Below are 12,626 nucleotides of genomic sequence, written 5' to 3' on the forward strand. Positions count from 1 at the left end.
TTAAAGCTCTTCAGTGAAATTATTTTGGAGGGAGAGGAGAAAGTTCCCGCAGCCGAGCCGCTTTGCCGGGCTCCCACCCGGTCCAGCACGGCGCGGCTCATGGAGCCGAGAGCATCGTCACGGCCGCGGGCGGCTGGACCTGGCCCACGGGTGCAGGAGCAGAGGGTTAACTTCCCGGTGATCCTCTTGTTCCCATGAAGCGATTCCAGGCCCTCGGCTAGCGGAGTCCAGAATCGGCTGCTCATCCCTCCTCTGCGGCGGGGAGAAGCGGTCCAGCGCCTCCGCTTCGGCCGCTCCGCGCCCAGCACTGCTGTCGCCAGCATCGCAGAAGTCGCCTTTCCCTAAAAATTCCCAGGGAAGTTTGCAAAGTTTTTCACCCTGCTCTGCTGCCAAGCAGAGCCAAACTCCGCTCTGCTCCCGTTGCATAACGTAGCGGGTGGCAACACAAGCTCCGCGTTACGCAAGAAAACTGGGGGCACTTTTTGTTCCAGTTTCATCGCCACGATCACCGGGGGGGGTTTGCATTGGAGTTAACACCATTTCATTGCTTTGCACTCAGTGTAACCTCATTAAGCAAAAGCATAAACTCAGTGTTATTTGTTTATTCCACATGATAAAACCAGGATATTACTCACTGTGATAACACGGGTTAATTTTCAGTGAAGCCTCTGTTGGCAAACTTTTAATACAATGAATAACACCCCTATCAGATCCAAGATAAAAGGCTGTCATATCATAACCTCATTCCAGTCTTTGGCCCGGTAACACTACACTTCAAGGTGCTGTAATTATGTTCCACTGATTTTTTTTCCTTAATTGTTACCCATAAAAAGTGAAGCATAAAATTAAATTAGTTCGATGTTATTCAGCGCAAGCCTGGTCTAAAGGGCTGCTGTACAAGCTGCAACAACACGGTCGAGGCAGTTAACAGCTTCCGAGAGGCTCCGTCAGCCTCATTCCCGCAGCTTCGCCGACTGGAGATGGGCTCTCCCGACCTCATACTACACCGGTGCAAGCGAGCGGAGAGGTGGCCACATGGTTGGAGGGCATCGGGGTTATTTTAAAATTAGAAGAGGGTTTGAATAAGCCAAGAATATGCTTTGCAAGTCTATGGGCTAGGTGTTTTTTTTAATATCTAGTACAGTAACGCAGTGAAAAACCCATGCAAGAGATGGCATGAAACACGCTATTAAACCAGGGAAGCCTTCCCGAGGTGTCAGAGCCATGATAAGTCTTGTTTAAACTTTACCCAGAGCTAAATACCAAGTGTCAACACGAGCTCCTGCCCAAACTCTCTGATCAGGCCAGGCAAACATCCAATCAGAAGTATAAATCAAAGCTGAGACACATCCAAGCGAGGCTGGAGTGTTTAAGTCTACAATTCCCACCGGACCAGGAGTTTCCCAGCAGGTTACCCGCAGCCAGGGCTCTCCCCAGACATTTATTTATACAAGAAACCTGTCTGTATGCATTATTCTTGTATTTATTTCCCCCGGTAGGCACAGAGACAATGCAAATGCGCTGCAGAGTACGTCACGCACTCGAGCAATAGCATCTGCGGTGGCTGCTGATGCAGGACACGTTATTTGCTTTCCTGCTGCTCTGTCTCCCTCCCTATGAGCCCTCCAGCCCTGCAAGCTGGCTCCTGCCAGCCAGCCCGAACGTGCCTAGGAAGGGGGAAAAGCACGGCCCCCCCGTCTCAGCCGGGGGGACGGAGCCGGGAGCTGGAGGGATGAGCATCAGCGGTGCCCGGAGCTCCAACCACATCATCCTCATCCTCCATCCCAGGGCTTGCCCCCACACCAGGGGACTCGCAGGCTGCATGTTAAAACCCCCAAAACACAACCCATCACCACAACCTGCCCCCCGGCACCAGACCGGGTGCCTCTTGCCAAAGACGGTACAACATTTCAGGTGTCAACAGCAAGTGCATTGCGGTCTGCAACGGCAGCCGTCCCCGCTCTGCATCGCGCCCGCATCCGCGCCCGGCACAGCGCAGACGTGTTTCGGGTGGGCGGGCTGCTCCCCGAGCTCACCACGTGCCAGATCAGCCCTCCAAGGGATGCAACGTATAATTAAACCCCCATGTCGATATTCTGAGAAGTTTTTTTCCCCCCACAGATTGGGCAAAAGAAAGGTTAAAAAACACCATCTGTCATGGTAATTTTTTTTCGTATTTCTCTTTCCTTGCCTCGTTAAAGGGAAGGGGAGAATGTTCATTTGAAGCTTGCAACATGTTTTATTAATTGATGGCAAATAATGCTAAGATAAAGTGCACAATAAATTTTTTAATGAGAACATATGGTGGGGAAAATTGATAGGAGTGAGCCTTTGAAGATTTCCTCGTGAGCCCGGCTCAGAGGGAGCAGGCAAGGAGGAGCCGAGCGGCTCGGCGGGGAGGACGGGGCAAGTGGGGCTGCCGTAGCCGGCCGGGCGTCCCGGATGGAAACCGGACACGGGCCCCGAAGCGCGGCACGCGGACAGGGCTCCGATTTAGGCATATCCTAAAGTCTGATGGCTCAGAGCACTTTAAATTCACCTGCGACTTTAATCCCTGCCAGGTCCCTGCCGCTGGCAGCTCCGGTGATGCTCTTGCTCGGTTAGGGACGGGTTTAATCGAAACCGAAATAAGCTGCTCTCGAGAGCGAGCGGCTCAGGAGGTTGTACCCACTTGGCTGCTTTAATTAAACGAGAGCAGGTTTGTACGTGCATGCAGACTCGCCGCGGTGCAGAGCTGAGAGACTCCGGCCAGGAACAACTTCGGTAAAATCAGGGGGAAGAAATCCCGTGTTCGCACCTCGCCTCCCACCCCAGCCCAGCTGCTCCCCGGCACCAAACTGCTCCGAAACAGCCCCGAGACGGGCAGCAAAGCCCGAGCTGAAGGGAAATGCCCAAAAGCACATCGGGAGCTGTCTGCCCCAAGTGTTTTTTCTTAATAACGTAATTCATTTATTCCAGGTTTATCAGCAGCGCCCAGCTGTGCTGCAGGCGCGTTCACAAAACCCGGGGAAGGCGGCGGGGGCGCGTGAACATTTAAAGCAACCTCTCTGGCAAAGAGAAATTAAAAAAGTGACCTCCCAAGAGCAACCTGAGCCCGGAGGAGCCACGTCACGGTTAACATGGACATCTCCCAGCACCCGAGCGACTCGAGGACAGGGGACCCGCGCTCGCTTGGGCGTCTCCAAATATCCCGTTCTAACGTACTGCCATGCACAGCTGCACCCTCCAAACCAAACACCCCGGCCCCTAATCCGCCGCTCCCGGAGGAGCCGGAGAAAACAGCCAAGTCCGGCCAGGAATGAGGAGAACGAGCCTGGGCAGCCAAGTGCTCCCCAGCACCCACCAGCTCTTCTTGGTGCCCGCGAACCCTTCTGCCTGGATGAAGCCCAACCACGTCTATCTGCTGTTGGAAATACCCCCAGGATACCCACAGCACGTGTTTTGGGGAAGGATTTCACCTTTTTTGACACAACAGGCCACGGCCCCACATGACTCGACCCATCCAGCATCCCCTGGAGCCCCGGCGTGGGATGCAGGTGTGCAAACCGCCCCGGGACACGGGCTCCGTCCCCACCACGTCCCGCAGTGCCGTGCATGGGCACTGCAACCCAGAGGCGGCCCCCAAACCTCAAAATATCATTAAATCACTCATTAAATTGAAATAAACGACTGCAGAGGTCCCCTGGCTTTCACCTCGTCCAGAGAAGCGGCTCCCCTCAGCCAAAACCGAGCTTTCAGCTGGGCAAACGGAGGAGGCAGGACTGGCCTCCCCGGCCCCCTCGTCCCGGCAGATTCCTCTCATTCTTCCCAAGGACTTTAACCGCTCAAACCAAACACGGCAGCGACGCTGCCGGGCCCGCGGCGCGGGCGCGGGGCAGAGGAGGCCAGCTCGATCAATCCGGCAGACTTTCCCACGCTTTCCGCGGCCGGTTTTATCACCGTTTTGACCTGAGATGTCAAGGACCTGCTCACGGTGCCAGAGGTGCCCTCCCGGCCCGGGGCGGCACGGCCAGCGCGGAGCATCGGCCTTCCCACCGCGATACCGCGGACCTGACCCCGAGGAAAACCTCCGTGCTGTTCCCAGGGGATTTCCAGCTTTCCGTAGCGGGTTTTTAAGGAAAACATGTTTGTTGCTCAGCGAGTCAAAGCCCAGCACCCGGCGGAGGCGGCAGCTCGGGACGGTCAAGGGTTACAGGGAGGGCTCTGCTTGGAGGGACGAGGGTGACCGGCTTGGGGAGCCATGTGCCCATCGCTGCCTCTCCTCTGCCAGTTCAGCTCCCTGCTGCGGAGCCCAAGGCACAGACGGACACGTCCAACAGCCAGCACCCTCCATGCACCCACCGCTAACGGCCTGCTCTTTACCCTGGTCCCCTAAAGAAGTCCCAGGACACGGACACAACAGGGAGCAGACAAAGAGAGAGCAATTTTTCCTATTGCACTTCCTAAAACGCATTTAAGACACACAGAAAGCAAAGGCAAAAAAGAATGCAAGAAACAGCACTAAAATATTTGCAATATTTATTTTAAGGCACTAGCAAAGCAAAAGGCAGTAAGTACCAAACTGAGGTTTCGCCTATACCTCGTGAAAATTGGCCAGTTCCGGTAACACAGTAAAGTCTGTAGAGGCAACGTGTATGTGCACACACATATATTTGTATATATATAAATTTTTCCCACAGAACTTCAGTCTAAGTGGAAAACTGGGCCAGGAATCCTATGAGAAGAGAACAGGATTTCTCAGGAGATTTCCATCACTTCCTATTTATGGTCAGGCCGGAAACCTGGTACTGTGAGAATTGTCTTTTTCTGGGTATTTTGGCCCATCCACTTCCAGTGCTGAACAACCCTGGGCCAAATCGATGGGAAACATCAGATCATCTCTGTGGGTTGTGTTTTTTTTTTTTTTTAATGTGATTATTGTTCATGATTTGGATAAAAGTTCATATTTGAGAGGATATTTTCAAAACGGGACTCCGCAACGACACAGCCAAAACCCCACGTGCAATAAAGACATCAGAGCCCGAGGTTGCGACATAGCAACATTGCTTTGAAATGAAACCTAAAAGCTGAAATTTCAAGCAACCAACGCAACGCAGCTCAGGTGCTTTTTGAACATAGGACTTGAGCTATTTGGAAGATGCCTCTTTGCTCAACAGTCCTGAATAACTCTACACTGGGGTCTCATCTCCCCATAATATTTCTTTACTAGGCAGGACTGCTTCCAAGGAGTAGAGCCACTTATTCTGCCACATAACGCAAGGCACCCGTTTTTACAAATCACAGCAAATGGCACAATGAGAAACCCACCACTGGCAAAAAACCACTCTTCTTCATCAAAGCCGGAGAGAGGAGGATCAGTAGGATGCAGGTTTTCAAGAAAAAGCCTTTCTTCACTTCATGACCTGATCCTCCCAGGCCTGGCCTATTCCAGCCTAAACACCCTCTTTGGGATAGCAACACTATACAAAGGAAAAAGCCATAAATCTTATATAATTTTAAGGAAGTGGGTCTCTGTAAAGAAAGTGGAAATGCAACATGCAAGCCTGTCATATTTGGTTACTGTCCCCATCAGTAGCCTGTCCAAAGCTAGCCCCAGGAGGCCAACGGTTTGACCCCTGCCAAAGCAAAATTAATTTGCGACTTCAGAACTTCAAGCAGACGAGGAAATATGATTGATTTAATTTTTTGCAGACCTACAATAGGCAACCACTTTCTCTTCACAATCCCAGACAGAAACCTGCAGAAAATGCTTTGCCCATCTGCTCTCTCCCTGTGCAGAGATGCAACCCTTGGACCTCCTTTTCCGTCCATGACGGGGTCCTTGGAAATTTCATTTCACTGTTATGTGCATGAAAGCAGCACAGGCAACAGTGCAAAAAACTTCCAGTTTCTAAAGGGACAGAAAATAACAGACTCCTAGGATTTCTGAATACCTTGAATCGAAGCAGCTTCAGATCTGAGAGCTGCTTTTCCCTCAAGGTTGCCCTTAGTCTCTTCTCCTTTGTAAGTGACTGAAAAAATAATAAACCCAGCAATCTTGGCAGAGAGGGGCTGCTCTGGCCCCGCTGAAGACGCGCTGCTGCCCGGCTCAGTGCGTCGGAGGGACACGGGGTTTCACCTGCATCTGCCACCACTGCCACTCGAGCGGGCTACTTATGTCCTCCAAGCTTAGGTACCAACCGAAAAGCATGTGGAAAAGCAGGTGTTTGGATGTCCAAACGTTTAGCACTACATTAAATTGAAAAAAAGAAAAAAAAAAAAGAAAAAAAAAAATCAAAACTATCTGCTCTTGCACCATGGACCAAGTTTTCCCAGCTACAGCATCTCTGCCACGATTTCTGCCCTGCTCAGCACCAAATGGCAAGCTCCTTTGTTCGTGGTGGCTTTTTGGGACATCACTGTCCCCATACACAGACACGAAGCTGCCCGCGGGCTCCCCGGCCTTCCCGCGGCAGGCGGGATGGGGCTGCAGCCGGCTCGGCGCTCCCCGTGCACGAGCCCCTCCGGGCGATGGAATAAAAAGCTCAGGGAAAAGCAAAGAAGGACTTAAGGAGCCGGGCTAGGGCTTTTTCCACCTCCAGAACCGGGATGTCTCACCTCGGTGAGGAAGGAGCAGTGTACACAGCCGAGGCTCGGCACACAACACCACGCCTGCGCGCCGGGCGGCCGTGGCATGGCCCCGGGGGGGACACCGGCCGGTCCCCGTCCCCCGGCCCTGCTGCGGGCGAGGGGCCGCACGGCCGCTGCCTTTTCGCACCCCCGCTCCAGATGTGCCGGGGACGCGGCTGCGCGTGGAATCCGACTCCGGAGGAAGGGACCGCAGACGTGATTTAGCAGTTTACCTCCAACGTTTGTCCTGAATTTTTACGGAGCGGCTCGAAGTCAAGCTGAGAAGTTTCTCAAGCGCCGGGGCGGGCGCGGGGCCCCCCCAGCCCTCGCGCGCGACCTCCCCGCCGATTCTAGGAACTTCGCCGGAGCGGCGCAGGAATTTCTCGGCAACCTCCCCACCTCGCCCTGTGCTTTTTGGCCGCGGCTGCCTGGCGCAGCTTGGCCCGTCCTGGCAGCCAGGTGCCAAGGTATATATGTACGTACTGATCCAAATGAATGGAGCTGCTGAATTAAGTGTTGGAGCGAAACCCCGCAGGACAATAAAATCCATTGACGGGCAGAGTGGAATTCGAGTCTCCACCACGCCGAGCCAGAGCTTCCACAGCAGAGCCCGCTCCATCCCAACCGCCCGGGCGCCGGGCTGGGCTCCTCCCGGGGAAATGCCACCTCTCTGGAAACGCGAGGGGCCGGCTGCCCTCGCCAGCTCGGCGTGGGTTTCAGCCTCCTTTCGGGGCCCTACCGCCAAGCTCGTGACCCTCTCAGGAGGCTACCGACCAAGACGGAGGGACGCACCGCAGCATCTCCCCGGGCGCACGGTCCACCCAAACGGAGAACGGGCAAGGCTGAGCGTGCACGAGCCTGCGCCGCGGCCGGCACTCGCACGGGGAGCCACTCGGAGCAATGACAGCCGCACGTCCCTCCTCCCCCAGCAGCGTTTGCTAGCGGTGCTGTCATGCAAAGCAAGGTGCCACGCCGAGTTTGGGAGCGAGAAGTCTCACCACAGCTCCAAAATGGAACAGATTTGATAGGGAGGGTCAGTGACACGGAATAAATATATTAAAAAAAAGCCCTAGTATGTCATTTTTACAGTTGCTCTCTGGCTCTTTTCTAACCATAACCACACTTTAAACAGTAGTTTCTGATGCAAACAGCCAGCAAGCTCCTGCTGGAAGCGTGTGGAAGGAGCTGCCCACTTTGCAGAGATAGCAGCAGCCCAGGTAGACGTGGGCAAGCCAGCACGCTTGAAGGCTGAGCCAAGACAAGAGGACTCGCTTGGCTCCGGGGCTCAAACCACAAGCCAAGCCATTGATGCTGGCCATCTGCATGCGAAAAAGCAAACATATAAATAAAAATTGCTGTGAATGGCAGAAAACGATGCTAGCGAACGTTCCCGCTGGCTTGGCTTCTCCCTGGCGCAGGGAGCAGGGCGGCACTGCAGCCAAGCGCTGCCGGAGCCAGCCCGGGCGCCTACCCACCGCCACGCCAGGGCGCGGAGGCTCCGTCGCAAGCCCTCTCCCACCCGAACAAGAGACGGGCTGTGCGCTCAAAACTCTGAAAATTATTAATAAAAGTGCCGATCAGTTGGTCAGAGATTTTTTTTTTTTTAATGACACAGATCCCTGTGTATTGCGCAAACTTGTCTAATGTAGGTCAGCTTTGCAAATGGCAGAGGTTGCTCTCCGCAGCAATGCTCTCTGCTCCGGCCAGACGCTGTGCTTGAGGAGCCAGCTCAGAGGAGACGGATTCGGCTGCGCTAGGCTGCCTCTGCCGTGGGCTTGCTACGTGACCCCAAAAGTTCATTTCTTCTCTCTCTGATAGCTTGTTTTGCCTGTTGAAGGTGGGGAGAGACTCACGCTAGATGCCTGCATCTACCCAGCTGGTTCCTCATGGTCCCTAGCAATGCCATCTCAGTACACAGAGCAAACCTGAAGCAACGAGCCGGTCAAGGCGGACACTGCCCCGTTCCCACCTTACAGACAGAGCAACTCTCCCGCAGCTCCTGACTTCCAAACACTCCCACCCCATTTCCCAGACCTGAAACAAGATGAGCCAAGAAGCGTGTTAGGTACCCAGCCTGATAGCTGACACAAAAAAACACAACCCACCTCTCTTTTTTGCTTTTTTTCCCCTAAGGAAAGGGCAGTTGTGCAGTTGCCCTTCTCTGAGTCTGTGGACCCATCAGCCCGTTAACTTCAAAGGTTATTCAGAGAAATTCACCGTTTGGCCAGTTTCAAGCCCGCTTGATAGAGGATGGAGCTCCCAAAAGCTTGGTGGCAGAAGATGATCAGGTGAGGAAGGGATGTGGTGACTGAGCAAGGTCCACATTTTGGGCCATGCGGGGCTAGATAAGAACCTGGGAGAAGACATTCATGGATGCCTTTGTGATGGGAAGAGTGATACCACTGCGAAGGCTGGGACTGCCCTCTGCACCAGGCCAAGGTGACAAACCCGGTGCTATCGCCCCACGAGGTCGCAGCGTGTCCTCTGCACCGGCTCGCCAGCCCCAAGACCCTCTGCCGGTTGCCTCCTCCCCAGCGAGCCCCACCACGGCGAGCAAACCCCACTGATCACCCAGCAGTGACGGGCAGATCTCACTCATGCAATTCACCTTCCTGAAGATCTTAGTTTTAAAAGACAGGTGGGACACCCTTAAACAGAGAGGTTTTCATAATGGTTAAACGTTGGCCTCAAGCCAAACCGCAGCTCTGAAAGCTCAGGGGCAGGAGGAAGGGACTTAGGATCTGAACTCCGAATTTCACAACTGGTCCCACGTATAAACACAGACTGGCCCAAACCCCCACATTCAGGAGGCTGAAGTCAGATCTCGATCTGAATTTGGTGGCTTGGGCCAGTTTCAAGAATCACAAATTACCTCTACTTATTATTATTATTAATAATAATAAAGTGTTATTTTATGCAGGCGCTTTGAGGTTCATTGTGATATGCAGACAAGCGGTTAGACCAGGGGCTAAATTTGCAGCTGGCAGAAGCAGGTGTGATCTGCATCATCTTCAGTGGCTTCCACCAGCTGAGACGAGCTCCCCTGAACTCGAAGGGAGCTCGCCACGTGCGGGTCACGTCACCACCTGAGCTCCACTCCAGCCCTCAGTGCGTTTCTGCAGCAACTCACCTCGAGTCCTCACCCCTGACTGCACAAAAGCAGCAATTTGGCCTCGTGCACCACCTCCTCCAGGTCCTGGGTGCCCAGTCCTCACTGGGATGGAAGTGGAGGGCACCAGGTGCCACGAGCACCACCGCCATGGCCTGTCCCATGTGACGGCCACCAGCCCAGGAATGGCTTTTGGCCTTCTGCCAGGGAAAAAAAATCTCACCAACCAGAGGCAAGGTCAGACACCAAATTGATTAGGTGCAACCCAAGCTTGCTCAAGTCTGTATACAGCAGTTCTGCTAGGCTTTGGGGAAAAATTGTTTTTTTTAAAAAAAAATATGGATTTACAATTATTCTTCCTATGTCGCAGTACTTTTGGAGTTTGTTTAGTAGCAAAAAGCATCAAAATCGCAAAAAAGGTTGTTCCCACCTATGAAAAAATGAGGGAGGACTAGCTCCCTCCCTGGAGGGAACACACTGGACCATCTCCTTCCAGCCTTACTTCAAAATAATTTCCAAGAGTTCAGGCTAAGCTGCTGCATACCTTCACATCAAGCCAAATGGAGCCAGCAAAACCCTCTGTGTTCCCTCAAAACACATCCAGACAAGCAGTGCTTCTGCCGACACAAACTGCCACGGCTCCCTCAACGTTCACGGAGCACCACCAGCCCAGAACCTGGCCCAAAGCCCTTGGTGGACAGCTCTGCTTTTCCTCTCTCTCTCCCCACCGCCTTCCCCACTGTTCTATATACGTAAACAGGTCGGTGTTATCAGACTGGCTGCCTTCAGGCTAAGACCGCGGGAAGAACCGATCGTGTTCCTCAATCACATTCGCAAATGAGCACTCGTTTCCTGCTTGCCAGGCTGCAGCACGGGCACTTTGTCCCTTTAAATCATTGTCTTGGGCCAACGGTACGAAACACCGAGCAGCTCTCACTGCAGATGCTCAATGTCATCAGATTCAAGGAGGAGATAATTAATATTGAAAGGTGTGATTGCAGCCAAGCAGGCTGGCTAATCAGCTACTGATTTTGCTCTAATGTCCTCGATCATTTAGAAATCTAATCTGGAGGTGGTGGGAGGGATAGGGGAGCGCTGGCTGGAATTATTGTGGAAATGCAGTATCCCTTTCCAAGGCTAAACACTGCACAATTAGGCCAGGGACTTGGTTACCTGCTCATTCATCAGGCCAGAGCCAAGCTCCCAGGCTGAGGAACCTGAACATACCTTTTCCTTCAGCCCCTTCTTGCACCAGACCAAATGCAGCTCTGCAATACTGTGATCCTTCCCAGGGTACTGTAGGAGCAGCTGGATCCGGGAAAAAACTTGGGTGCCAGTTCAACACCGTTGCCTCGCCTGAGCTATAATACGCAGATCTTTTATTCTGCCACCTCCTTTCGATGCTGGCCCGCCCGGCTGCGGGTGTACAGCCAAACCGAGGCCGCTCGGCTGGCACGGCTCTAGCACAGGGCAGCGAGGAGGATACGCTGTGGTCTGGAGACTTCTTTATCACCAATTACTGACTGTAGACTTTGGAAGGTCATTAAAGTGACACATTACTAGGACTGCATTACCTGCAAAACTCCCACAGCAACACAGTGGCTTAAAAATCGTGTGCAAACCAAGCCGCAGGGCTCGCGCATGAGGCATTTTATAAGCGTGCTGTCTCGTGGATGGGCAATACTAACGTTTGGGAGCCCATTTTAAGAAGCTGGGGAACACGAGGAACCATCCGGCTGATTGGGTTTTGAGGAGGCTGAGGAAGTACCAGCAGTTTATTGAAACTCAGGCACCTGGAGTTCACCGCAGACCTTGGCAGAATTAGGCAGCTCTAAAGAATGGCTTACAGCACGCCTAAAACCTCACATCCCTCCATCACACACGCCCTCCTTATCCCCGAGAACATCTTTCCACTAAACAAGCTACCTCGCGGCACAGCAAAGGCACTGCGCTTCAGCACAGAGCTGTGAATCTCCTCGGTCAAGCTCTCTGTTTGCTTGCCAGAAAAATTCAGCAGAAGGCTGATGTTAACCTGGGAACGCTCTCCCTTCCTGCTGAAGGGCTGTCTGCTCGCCACCCAGCCACGCCGTGCTGGGACGGAAGAGATCCCCCGAGCCCATAGAGGTGGGTGTTATCCCATATTGTGCAAAAGAGATTAGAAACCAGGATCTATGCTACAAACAACGATGCTTTCTTTCCTCCTGGATTTCAGCAGAGCATTGCTCTCCATGCTTCCCTCCCGCTTTTTAATTTATCGAAACAATCCTGCAAAAGTGCTTTGGCTTTCCAGCCCCGGCTGGTTTCCTCACCTTCTCCCTCCTGCGGTCCGAGGGAGGGACAGCCCTCCGAGGCCAGCCCACGAGGAAGCCACGGCAGATCCCCGGGAGTCATCTTCAGCGAGTCCGCGTCCCTCTCGATGCCTGTTTGTTTTGGATGCAAAACCTGGCACGGTGGGTTAGATGTTAGTCAAACTGACCTTTCCTGTTTTCTGAGTCAATGATCTTAGATCAGTAAGTCAGGCACAAGATGTTGAAAATTAATCAGATAGGGAACTGTTTAATTGGGGAAATGACATGCAGCTGGAGTAAACAGCCCCACTTTCTCAGCTGGAGAGATGAGCACTAATGCTCTTTGCTAAAAAGTCCTGGGGCCACCAAAAGCCACTGCCAGGAGAAAGCTCCCATAAAGCCCTGGACAGTCGCAGCTCCACCACGGAGTCAGCTGAAAGCACTCAGCATCTTGCAGGGTCAAACTCCAAGTGCTGATTGCCTTACACGGCTAATCCTATTGATTGCAAGGATTTAGCCCTGCGTGGGAGGGAATAGCTGATGCCCTGGGAGGACTCAGATTGAGGGTGACAGCTCCAGGCAGGAAGTTAATGTGTCAAAGCATTAGTTTCATCAGCCCG

General features: G+C 53.2%; 1 long non-coding RNA gene across 1 annotated transcript in view; it reads right to left on the reverse strand.

The window, feature by feature from the left end:
* Positions 1 to 12,626, reverse strand: part of LOC112982492 (uncharacterized) — a 109,829-nt gene that overhangs the window by 38,079 nt on the left and 59,124 nt on the right. The gene's annotated exons all lie outside the window — the stretch shown is intronic.

The sequence above is a fragment of the Dromaius novaehollandiae genome, chromosome 18, assembly GCF_036370855.1.
Source record: "Dromaius novaehollandiae isolate bDroNov1 chromosome 18, bDroNov1.hap1, whole genome shotgun sequence".
NCBI lineage: Eukaryota > Metazoa > Chordata > Aves > Casuariiformes > Dromaiidae > Dromaius > Dromaius novaehollandiae.